Genomic DNA, 12,626 nt, shown 5'->3' on the forward strand with positions numbered 1-12,626 from the left:
TGACAGCAGCATGTGGTGAGTCCCAGGGGAGGGACTGAGGACTGATAGATGCAGACTCTGTGGGGCACATTTACTTACCCGGTCTCTACCCGATCCCCAAGGTGTCTTGTCTGACGAAGATGAAGTCTGGCGCGATTCAACAAGATTGTGCACCCGATATCCTGCATGTGTCTCTTCCCTGCTCAGATCCGCTGGAGTTCACCTTCTTCTTCCCAGTGTATGTGAGTGCATGTCTTGCGACACAATTTGAATCTTAAATCCCGCGCTTAGTCCGTATCAGTCCGGTTGTCCGGGGGCCACACACCCCGATTTGTGTCGCATGAAAGTGCTTGCGCCAAAAACCCCTGTTAAATGCGGCGCTAAACCAAAATAGTTGGACCCTTCGTAAATGTGACCCTGTGTGTCTGTGTCTCCTCATGTATTCTTCCTCTACTCTACACCATCCCCCTCCATTGGAAGGGGTGAGAGTGCTGCATGATTGTGGAGGAAAACTCACCACATGCTGCTGGCAGGGAGCCAGGTAATGTGAATTACACTTATATAAAGTACTGAAATTATTCAGAATGCTGACAAAGGTCTTTTTAAAATCAGCATAGGCTGTTGGAACCTGACACAAGCATGATATATATCTATATATTTTTTAAAAGTGATCCGTGGTACCTTTGATGTGATGCGCTTACAGGTCAAATGTTCAGCTGCATGTGGTGTTGAAATACTACCAGCAGGGGGCGCAGTCACCTTCCATCCCAGGATAGCTATAGTGTACATAACTTTTCCTAGAAGTAAGTTAGGTCACCAGCCAGGTTGTAAACAAAACATATAACATTGTATGTTAGTCTCTATTTGTCTGTCTATATGTGTCCATATGTGTTTTATTTCAGTATATCCATTAATCTCATCTATACATAATAAATCAATCTATCTGTACCACACTCTTCATCTATCTCGTGTTTAGTAACCATCTGTCTAGTATATGTACCCATTTGATTAAAAAAATAAATATTATGGGATAGCTATGACACAGAAAAACATCCTGTGTTGCCCAAAGCAACCAATCATTTTGCAGCTTTATTGTATTATAGTGGTCTTAAAAAAGTTGTGCTGTGATTTTTTTTCTATATAAGAAAGTTCAACAAAACTCTTTGGTTGTTTTTCCTCAAATTATATTTCTACTTTCAGCCAACAGAAAGTTGCTGTTGCCCTTTGAGCTGCATAGAAGGTGGGCACTGGACAGTTTCTATGGGTAAGATTTTTTACACTGCCTTGTAGTTTAATCCTAATCCATCTCAATAATTGGATCTAATCCTCATTGAAAACAACCACAATATGTATACCCCCCCTTCTTATTAAGTAATAACAACGTGATCTAATAATAGTCTTGTGTAATATTGATTTTATTGTCGCTAACTCAGTGTTTTGCAGAGCAGCTGAAGGCCAGGCTGTGTGCTGGAGCAATGAGCTGATGAGCAGTAGGACCCAGGAGGCGGCAGCTGGAGTTTGCTCATAACAGTGACAACACAGAGCTGTTTCAGAGAGTATGGGCTGGTTATGGCTGCATTCTGTCTGCAGAGATCCTTCACAATAAACAGCACCAGGATGGCCGGCATAAGCCTGGGAATATAATCTGACCCCTAGAGAAGCAGCTGATGCAGGCAGGACACTCCACAGTTCAAGGATTACAAGGTAAGGAATGTGGTGTGTGCCCCCTCTGTCCCCCCAGGGACATTCCCTCACTGAAACCAGGGTGCTGTAACCTCAGTGGTTTCCAAACCTGGTGACATTGTATCATTGTACACCTTATAGACAGGGATACACCACATGCAATGCATCACCCTGGTAACGCTCTATACTCTATATAAGGACATAATGTCCCAGAACACACTGCAGATCTATGGACAGATACAATGTAGCAGTCTCAACAAACCCCTGGAGTGACATTGTACCAGTTTACAGTACATACAACTCTGCACAAGACTACCATGGATCACTCCTGTACTCCACAGCACTAACCAGCTGGGTGACTTTGTCTCCTTCTTCTGTGTATACAAGTCTATATAAGGCTACAATGTATCACTTGTATACAGTACACTAAAACCCCAGCAAACTTGTATCGGTTTAGTGTGTGTCACAGCTCACCAAATGAGACAATGTTCCTGTGCGCTGGACATAAATATCTGATGCCACCTACACAGCGTATAGACATATTGTGACACACATATACTGGGTGGAGGGGTTTAGCTCCAAAGGTTTAATGGCTTTATCTTGTTGTGTCCTTCCTTCTGTGGATCTTTATCGCTGCATTGAGTCACTTTGTTGCAGATAAAGTTTTACAAGAAAACATTGACTCTAGAGAAAACAAGATGGCAGTTTGTACGTGTCAGGAGCCGTCTGCTTCCTGTTGACAATCACTTTGAGAATTTCATGCAGCAACAAGCTGGAGATGATGTTGTCTGTGGCAGTTACTTTGTGTTTCAGGTTTGTCGTAGACATTAAACTACTCGTCTGTCGTCCGTGGGGATATGATCTGGATTAAATGTATGCATTCTGTCTGAGAAATGAATTCTTTTTTTTTTTTGTCGCTGTGGTGTGAAGCGTCAGGGCCATGTGTGTTGCTGAGCAGTGATTGTTACACACACATTCTACTGCGCAATGACCAACTTTTATTCACTGTTCCCTATGGGTCATCTGTCCCGCACACAATTCTTATTTGCGTGATCTTGTGGCTGGTGACGCTACCTTCATGCATGACTAGGGTGCAATTTGTTTGGGATTTACTATTGCATTGAAATTAATTTAGGCCGGTGACACAAGTGGCGTTTTTGTTGCATTTTCTTCATGCGTTTTTTTTTTTTTTTTTTTTTCATCCTTGAAAAACACATATTTGTATATTGGCTTTTTCAATGGGTTTTTGGATAAAGTATCTTAACTTGGCGTTTTCTCCCTGCATTTTTTTTTTTTTTGTCTGCATTTCTAGATGTGCGGTTTCACTGCGTTTTTTCTAAGCGTTCGCTTGTTTGAAAATGAATGCGTTTGTGGTCTGTGTTTTAAAATGCATGTGATTATATGTACAAAGAACATGGAGAAGATCACTGCGTTTTTACAAATTCCAAGAGACACAGCTTCATGCAAATAATGGCCATCAAGCATTACGTTTTTATAAACTCAAACAAACATTTGAAAAACGCATGTATTTTCAATGCGTTCGAAATCGCAGCAGGAACGCAACAAAAACACCACGTGTGTCATCGGCCTCAATGGTGGTATTGGTCGCGGGAGTCACGTGGAGTTTTACTGAAGTGATTTGACATCTGCCACCCTATTTTTTTTTTTTCCTGACTTAAAGCACTATCCCAATCTTGCTGTGTTTTGATGTGACCTTATGGTATTAGTGTTTGGCACCTATAGTCAAGCCATAGACCATATTTATTGACATATTTGTCAATGTGTGCTATGCCTTGATTATTAGGTATTAATTGTCAAATATCCACGTGGCAAAATCCAGTTTTGTCATATTAAGGTTTGTGGTGGGCTTTATTTAGCAGCTATCATGGTGTGCCTCTAAATTCATGCCTAAGCATCTTGTTTGTTACTGTGCATTGAGGGGACGGTCTGTTTAAATGCAGCTTTGTTATTTTAGCAGCGGATGACGTAGATCAGAGCTAAGATTGCTCTCAACATCACAGGAGCAGCTGAAGAGTCGGCTCTATAAATGGCTGATGTGAACACACTCTGAGATCCAGGGGAAAGCTAAATTAGTAGCACTTGCTTTTCTTAAAGGAACACTCCAGTCAAAGCTGATTCATTGAAGTATACATTGTGCAGGGCCCCAAGGGAAGAGCATGACTCTAAGTTCAGGCCCTGCACTATGCATTAGCTTTGACTGGAGTGTTCCTTTAAGACGCCAGCGGGCACATGTGTTAGTGGGAACCATCAAGACTAGTGTGTATCCACTTAATCCCCCTGACAACATGGCACAGATTCTATTACTGTGATATTTAGATCCCCATCCTGTATATGTGTGTTATTTGTAGAATGCACTTCTCAAGTGTTTGCCGTCACAAGGATTTCATTTCATAGCAGGAATCTGAAACTTACATTTGTGTAAGGAAATTCAGGTAGAAACTTATAATGTATTGTGAGTTGTAGTGCGTACAAAAAGTAAAGAAAAAAACCCTTTTGGCAATAGTGCTAGAACTGTGCTGTGTGAACTTGGCCTGAATCCAATGACGTGGATCTCAACCATGTGGATATCAGATTTCTCTGCTGTCTGAGAGAAGGACTGTAACGTCTAATGGAGGAGACTGTAGTGTTATGTGTGTCTTGGGGACTTCAGCTTAGATATAGCAGCGCAGCCATATCACAAATCATTGGATTAGATACTTTGCAGTATATATCACACATGTAGGTTTAGATACACCGGCTTAGCATTCAGTTTAACAAACGATATGCTTAGATACCGCAGCTCAACTGATAGTATCAGGAATTATAGGATATGATTAATTTTAGAGGCTATGCAGTCCTACATTACAGGCTTGGATAAGCAGCTCAGCAGTCAGCAGGTTTACCGACAATCTCTCAGGGTTATATACTGTATTGTTGTGTCCATTGTTCGGATACAACGTACATGGACTGTATATTTGCCTTCCTGGATTATGATTTGGCTGTGATGAGAAGGATCACTGGGAAGTTGAGCTCCAGTTACACAGGTACTAGGCAAGGTGCCTTTAAATTTCTGCAGGCCTGATATCAGTAAACAATCTCCTCATTGGCTGCAAAATTTAGACACAGGAAGTGGCTGTTTTCTAAACCTGAGAAGTGGGGACTTGTCGTCATGGGAACAAGGAGCTGGCTGCGCCTGTCTTCCGTCCTTTAACTCATTCAATGCTGCAATGCTTGCTTCTCACTCCCCGGAGGACACACATTAACCCATATGATCAAATTTGTAAGGAATAAGATTTTATGGTGTAGATGAATACATAATTGTACTTTTAGTGCATATGCCCTACTATATTATCAGATTTGAATAGTCTTTTGGATTCCTGTGAAAAGAGACTACTGGAATTAAGGCCTGCGACACAAACAACGCAAATGCTGAGGGTTAGCTACAGTGGAATGACGTGCAGCATAGTGGATACAATTTATACAGGTCCCATGCATATTTTGAATTAAGTGCATATTTTATTATTGCAGATTCTTTAAAATTAATCTGTCATGAGGATCTCGGCCCAAAAACTGAATTTAATTCAGGATGGTAACGAGTTCAGAATGATCAGAATTTCAAAGAATTGATATTACACAAAAAAGGGTCTTTGAACGCTTTATTCAAATGTACTTTAAGAAGTCACAAGGCGGAAGAAGAGTCATGCCAGGACTTTTTCTTCATTGATGTCCGTAGTCTAGGTATATCACCATATGTTGCTGACAACCGGAGAAGGTCACTTGCAAAGATGTACTTGTGTAAGGCACATTATGTAAGCCACAACGGTATATTCAATAATGACTCCTCTTTGCCCCTGTGTAAGTTGTATGCAAATTATCCATATCATATTTCCACATAATACTGAATCTCATAGAATATACGATAGGTGGACTCTACACTCACCGGCCACTTTATTAGGTACACCTGTCCAACTGCTCGTTAACACTTAATTTCTAATCAGCCAATCACATGGCGGCAACTCAGTGCATTTAGGCATGTAGACATGGTCAAGACAATCTCCTGCAGTTCAAACCGAGCATCAGTATGGGGAAGAAAGGTGATTTGAGTGCCTTTGAACGTGGCATGGTTGTTGGTGCCAGAAGGGCTGGTCTGAGTATTTCAGAAACTGCTCATCTACTGGGATTTTCACGCACAACCATCTCTAGGGTTTACAGAGAATGGTCCGAAAAAGAAAAAACATCCAGTGAGCGGCAGTTCTGTGGGCGGAAATGCCTCGTTGATGCCAGAGGTCAGAGGAGAATGGGCAGACTGGTTCGAGCTGATAGAAAGGCAACAGTGACTCAAATCGCCACCCGTTACAACCAAGGTAGGCAGAAGAGCATCTCTGAACGCACAGTACGTCGAACTTTGAGGCAGACGGGCTACAGCAGCAGAAGACCACACCGGGTGCCACTCCTTTCAGCTAAGAACTGGAAACTGAGGCTACAATTTGCACAAGCTCATCGAAATTGGACAGTAGAAGATTGGAAAAACGTTGCATGAGTCTGCTGCGACATTCGGATGGTAGGGTCAGAATTTGGCGTCAACAACATGAAAGCATGGATCCATCCTGCCTTGTATCAACGGTTCAGGCTGGTGGTGGTGGTGTCATGGTGTGGGGAATATTTTCTTGGCACTCTTTGGGCCCCTTGGTACCAATTGAGCATCGTTGCAACACCACAGCCTACCTGAGTATTGTTGCTGACCATGTCCATCCCTTAAAGACCACAATGTACCCAACATCTGATGGCTACTTTCAGCAGGATCATGCGCCATGTCATAAAGCTGGAATCATCTCAGACTGGTTTCTTGAACATGACAATGAGTTCACTGTACTCAAATGGCCTCCACAGTCACCAGATCTCAATCCAATAGAGCATCTTTGGGATGCGGTGGAACGGGAGATTCGCATCATGGATGTGCAGCCGACAAATCTGCGGCAACATCTGCCATCATGTCAATATGGACCAAAATCTCTGAGGAATGCTTCCAGCACCTTGTTGAATCTATGCCATGAAGAATTGAGGCAGTTCTGAAGGCAAAAGGGGGTCCAACCCGTTACTAGCATGGTGTACCTAATAAAGTGGCCGGTGAGTGTATGTGGACTTTGCAACTTTAAAAGAAAAGTTGCAAAAAGTCTCCAAAAGTCGCAATCCGTTCCAAGCTCATTTCTACGTCTGGTCATGGGCAGCCGTAGATTTGCGGCAAAAGGCTTTTTAAAAAAGTTGCAACTTTGACATCTGGATTCAGGTGATAACATGGGAAACACTGCAGGAAACCAGACAATGGCAAACTTTTGAAGTCCCAAATGAGCACAAGCACCATGAAGTCTCAAAAATGAAAGAAAAAGGCAAGCCCAGAGCAGATACATCATAGCTGAAAGCAATTACAAAAAGCAGCTCATTTTGACAGGTTTCATTCTACCATAATCGCTATGGATTAGAAAAAAACTTGAGGCATTCATAATAGAAATATTTTATAAAAAGGCCCCCCCCCCCCCCTCTTTAGTGGCCTCCTCTAACCCCAAGCCTAAGGCCGCGGTCACACGTACTGATAGGCTTCCGTTCATAATGCGATGCTAGCGCACAGGGGGAGGTCCTCGGCCCCGAACGCACATGCGTTTCCAGAGAAACGCGTTCGATTGATAAGCCAATCGCATGCGTTTCTCTGGAAACGCATGTGCCCTCGGACCGAACCGCTAGCGTCGTGTTATGAATGGACGCCTAGCGGTACGTGTGACCGCGGCCTAAGGGGAAGGTATAGCTGGGGAAGGTCTATTTGGGATCCCTCCAAGATGCTTGTTTTCTTCATTTATCTGGTTGGTGAAATGGTTCTATAAGTCAAAACCAGGACTAGACCAAAAACGCAGACGTGGTACTAATCTTTCCCTGAAACATTACACATTACATTTCTAATTTTACCCAAGTAAACATACCTGGAACATAAGTCATTGGCAATTTTCCTTTTGTGTAATTGGTACAAGATGACATCGGTACCAGAGTCCATACAATAATATGCTGCAGAGTTGTTAAACACTCCCCCCCCCCCCCCTACCTCCTGATTGTAAGACCCATCTGAGAGAAACCTATTACAAGCAGGAGGCATGCCTTAACTAATCTGACACATTTTCATGGACATAACATGATGTGACTAGGTCTGTTAAAAGCATAATACTGCTTCCTCTGTTTCTGTAAATCCAGAAGCATGGTGGAAATTGTAGGTTGCATTAGGGAATGATGGCTGACAACCCATATATATTGCAGAGAGTATACGTATGAGTCTATTCTTTACTCTTGTAGTAAAAACTGAAAAAAACACGAATGCACTTTTTGTTTGTGTGCTTGCCATTGTTTCAACAGCTGGCACAAGTCCCCAAATCATTGAATGGGCTCACACATGACTATAGTTTCTACAGTTCGTGTATGACTTGACTGCTGAGGCTGGTGCCGCACCGATTTGTCTGCATTTGCAAACGCAGACAAAGCCGCAGCCACGGGGGCGGGCCACGGCCCGATCGCATCAGCGTTTCCATGGAAACGCCTGCGATCGGGAACGAGCTGCCGGTGTTTTGCTTTAATATTATCCAAAACACCGGCGGCTCGTTTCCCAAACGCAGGCGTTTCCATAAAAACGCCTATGCGATGGGGCCACAGCCCGCCCTGGTGGGTGCGGCTTTGTTTGCGTTTGCAGACAAAGCGTCACGTGTGGGACCAGCCTGAGGCCACCAGTAATAAGGCAGATCCTCCTCTGGCTGTCTTTTTCTATTATCACCGGAACATGAGCGAGCACTCACCATCGATGGCCCCCCCCCCTCCCCCAATAAGGCTAAACATACTTAAATATGATTCTGCTACAGTTGCCACTGACATAAAGGGGGAGATTTGTCAAACTGTTGGTGACTGAATTCTGGCTTAATTTGCGCCACAAAACAGCCCGAAATGCCTTTAATAAAAATTTTACACCAGTTTTCCGGCTTTTTCGGGTACAATGACAAAGGGTTGCATGACCTCTTAAAAGGTGGCATTGGTTTGTGGGGAAAATCCAGTCGCACAAAAATTGTGCACTTGGACCAAAATTTAGAGCAGTTTTCTGCGCTCTGGCTCTTCCACCCCCCCAAGAACTTGTAAATGCCTCCCTGCTCCCTCAGCACTCCCCATTTCCACTGTCTGCCAATATTACGCAGTTTGATGGCAGGTGTTTACAAGTGTGTAAAAGCCAGAATCTCACACCCCCCAGATGCACTTGTACTTCGTTTAATTAAGTTAAAAGTTAATTCTATAACTTGTTTTTATTAACATTTCTAAAAAAAATATCTCTGCAGAGGAAATCTTTTGAGGATGTGTCCACACATGACGTCAAAATGCATGCATTTCAAATGTTTCTGTGAGTTTGGCTGCATGAAAGCATTTTTCTTGATATCTCGAAGTGTAAGAAACTGTGTAAACATTTTTCACAGATGCTGAAACTTCCAGCAATAAAAAAAAAAAAAAACTCTTTCAAAGTAGCCACACGCATAGTAACATTTTGGACACACATGCATACTGACGGAACTTTGGCATTATTTTTCTTGTCCAAGGACTGTTCTTTATTGAGCAGTGCCTCTTCTGATTATCAGACAAAACATTGCAGTTTTAATAGCCTTACTAATTTCTGTAAGAAAAATGTTATTCTGATGTCTGTGACTTGACCTTGACTGAACCAAGGATTTCTTAAATGAGAAATGTGCCAATAATGCTAAATATGATTAAAAAGTAGTAGTGTCCATGCCTGTTGTTGTCTGTGATACTTTTATGAATAGTGGAAACGGGGCCACAATAAGGGTGGGGGAGACCTCAGAGCGCAAAAGTAAATGTTGCCAGTAATATATATAGCCCCCCCCCAGTAATACAGATATATGCAACCCCTAATAAAATAACAAAATAATAATACTGTACTCAACTTCTCCAGCTCCCCTGGTGTGCAGCGACCTCATTCTCTTCTCTTCACGGAAGTCACTGCGCCGCCTGCACCAGGACACTGAATTCTGTGTGGTCTGTGGCAAAACAGGGAACAAATTGGGGCTCATTTACTAAGGGTCGCGCACTGCACTTTTGTCGGACTGTTCACGATTAATGGCTTTTTGTGGCGCAGCTGTGCTGGCTTCTGTACAATACAAACTAGGGGTCGTGCCGCTGGACAGTCCAACTGATTCGGACTGAGCTGCATATTTAACTTTTAAATTGTATTGCAAGCCCTATGTTAAAGATGCACCACAAAAAAGATGGACCTGTTGAGGAAGCAACACATTAATGATTTCTGGTGCACGATCTTAGTGAATCACTGTACTCTGCATTCTAGATGGACAATGCACTTTCAGTGAACTCCAGTGTGCTTAAGTAAATTGTATATTGTTCCCTTGCTCTTCCATAGACATAAGTCTACCGTTTCGTTCTCTGAACCGGCTGCTATTTTAACAGCCAGTTTAGAAAAGCCGGAGCTGGACCCGCAGATATAGTGGGTGATTCAGCTGGCCCACTTGGTAGGGCACCTTTAAGGGCAAAGTGGTGGGGGCCCCAGGGCGCGTTCCTCAGGAGCCCACCCCATACTTTGGCCATGGTTGAAAGTTGTGTATTTGGAATGATAATGCTTGAACTGGGGGAAACATTGTTGGAGTTATCTTGCAGGATTGATGTAGAGAATAAATGAGGATGGTGAAAGTTGAAAACTTTCCACCTGTTGTTAAAGCAAATGAGAGACAAAATATGGGGAGTCCATTGCACGTTATAGAAAAAAATGTTGTCCTAAGTCCTGCATTTTTCTCCACCCCCACACATTTTAATTCCTCCCTCAGTGGCACCCATCTCCCTTTAATATTGTACCCAGCTTCCCCACACACTGTGGCCACCAGCTGCCCTTCCTATTGTGGTTCAGTGGACGCTGATAGAGTTGATGTCCCAGGTCAGAGCCTGAAATCCGGGATTGTCCCGCTGAATCGTGGAGGCATGGGAGTTTTCATCCACATTTCCCACTTGTAACAGTTTAGCTACTGTGGGTGGTGCAAAATCATAATGTGATGTAGTTGTATTCTGGGTGCCGGATTCATATATCTACTGGTGTATAACGGTACGATATAACACTGGTGTATAACTCTAGGATGTATAACTGTAGATATTTATTCTGTAGATGATGATGGTGGTTGTATTATGTGTCTATTATGTCTACATGTGGAGTTGTGGAATATAGTGGCTGTTGTAGTCTGCATGCTATATTAGTATACACATTAATTGGATCATTGAGGATGGAGGAAATAATAGTTTTTGTGCTGAAGAGATGATTGGAGAATGCAGACTGTAGGTTACCATACAGCATCATTTCTGGAGTCAGAATTTCCTGTCAGGTGCTTTTTCCAAGAGACTTTCAGAGCGGAAATTGTCTCTACTTGCCCTAATGGTAAGAGGAAGTGCAAGATTCTCAGACTCCTGGCTGCCGTATGTCTTTATTTTTTGTTCTTTTCTCTATGCCAGAGGAGATTTTTTTTTATTTTGGAAAATACCTGCACTGTAACAGACCCTCTACTGTGTCTGTATCAGAATACAAACAAAAGTAAGTACATTGACTAACTGCAAGCAGAGACATAAGTGGTAAGGATATAGAAATCTGTTTCTGAAGTTGCATACATTTTCAGTATGGGATGCTTATTGGAAAAGGAAAGCAGTAACGCCCCTGCCTCTTGATGTGTTATGCGGTGGAAATCCATATGGAAAAAAACATATATTTCTGAATATTGTGTGAAAACTGTAGCTAAAGACATTAGTACCGACAAGCATTAATCAAGCAACTTGCACAAGGAAATCCTGCACAATTACCAGGTCCGAGGTCACACTTAAGTGCAAATTAATACATTACATATGGAAAAACTGATTGACATTAAGTTTAGATATTACAGCTCAGAATTGCATAGCACACATAAATGGGTTTAAATACAGAGGCTCCGTAGACATCACCCACATCTTGCATATACTACTGCTCAACAGACGGTTTTACACTTTAAATCTGTAAAGAGGACCTGTCACCAGAATTTTACCACCCTGACTATCAATGCCAGCTGATAAAGGGTTACAAGTACTCCATATATCTCCTTAAATTAGCTGCCAGTGAGGCACTGTACCCTTAATGTAGCTTTCCTGACTTGTATGTCCTGGGTCTGACACTTCTCTCTCTGACTGTCATTGAACCACACCCCCTTATTTTGACTGACATCTTTGTGTCTCTTCAAATCACTGCTTTGCCCCCATGTACTTGGGGACTATCTGCTAATATTCAACTACAGACATAAAAACCTCTATTTACTTATAGCAAATATTATGTAAATTTTTTTACATGGTGCCTTGTGTTACATTGAGTATATGTCACCAGAGTGACATCATCGCAGGTCCATTAGCCTCCTAACAATTGCAACCTGTACCCCATGTATGTATCCAATGATATGAAATCAAAGCATGCCTCCCTGGAAGATGGGGAGGTGTAGGAGTCCATGGAGTCATGCTGTGATTTCATGTCATCAGATGCATGCATTGGGTACATTTTGCAAATGTAAAGTATCCTCGAAGACATCACCCTGGTCACATGACATGAACTGCTGAATAGTAAGGAGGCATGAGAAGTAGCTGGGAGGGGCCGGCAGAGCAGGACACCCCCATCTGATGCCAGTAAATATATGATAAAGTTGATTTATGTGGATGTTAGGGAAAAAATTTAGGCCAAAAGAAGGGTGTCCGTTAGTTAATAAGGCTCTATAGGAGGATGTTTCTAGCTATATTTGTTTAAATTTGATGACCGCTTCCCTTTAAGCTTCATGCACATGACCTTATTTGGGGTCCGAGAGCTAGCCGCACAAATTGTAGCTAGCTCATGGACCCCAAGAGCTCTATGTACATTCACACACAGA

At 42.6% G+C, this 12,626-nt stretch overlaps 1 protein-coding gene across 4 annotated transcripts in view; it reads left to right on the top strand.

Annotated features, from left to right (window-relative positions):
- The first annotated feature begins 1,473 nt into the window (after nucleotides 1-1,473).
- Nucleotides 1,474-12,626, top strand: part of FOXN3 (forkhead box N3) — a 125,366-nt gene continuing 114,213 nt past the window's right edge. For 2 of the 4 annotated variants that reach the window (XM_072116689.1, XM_072116695.1), the window contains exon 1: nucleotides 1,474-1,683. The gene's annotated coding sequence lies outside the window, so the exon portion shown is untranslated. Of the gene's footprint in view, nucleotides 1,684-2,355; nucleotides 2,476-12,626 lie in introns of those variants that run through there. The other 2 variants (XM_072116696.1, XM_072116694.1) reach the window with 2 other exon arrangements.

This window comes from Engystomops pustulosus, chromosome 7 (assembly GCF_040894005.1).
Source record: "Engystomops pustulosus chromosome 7, aEngPut4.maternal, whole genome shotgun sequence".
NCBI classification, from domain to species: domain Eukaryota; kingdom Metazoa; phylum Chordata; class Amphibia; order Anura; family Leptodactylidae; genus Engystomops; species Engystomops pustulosus.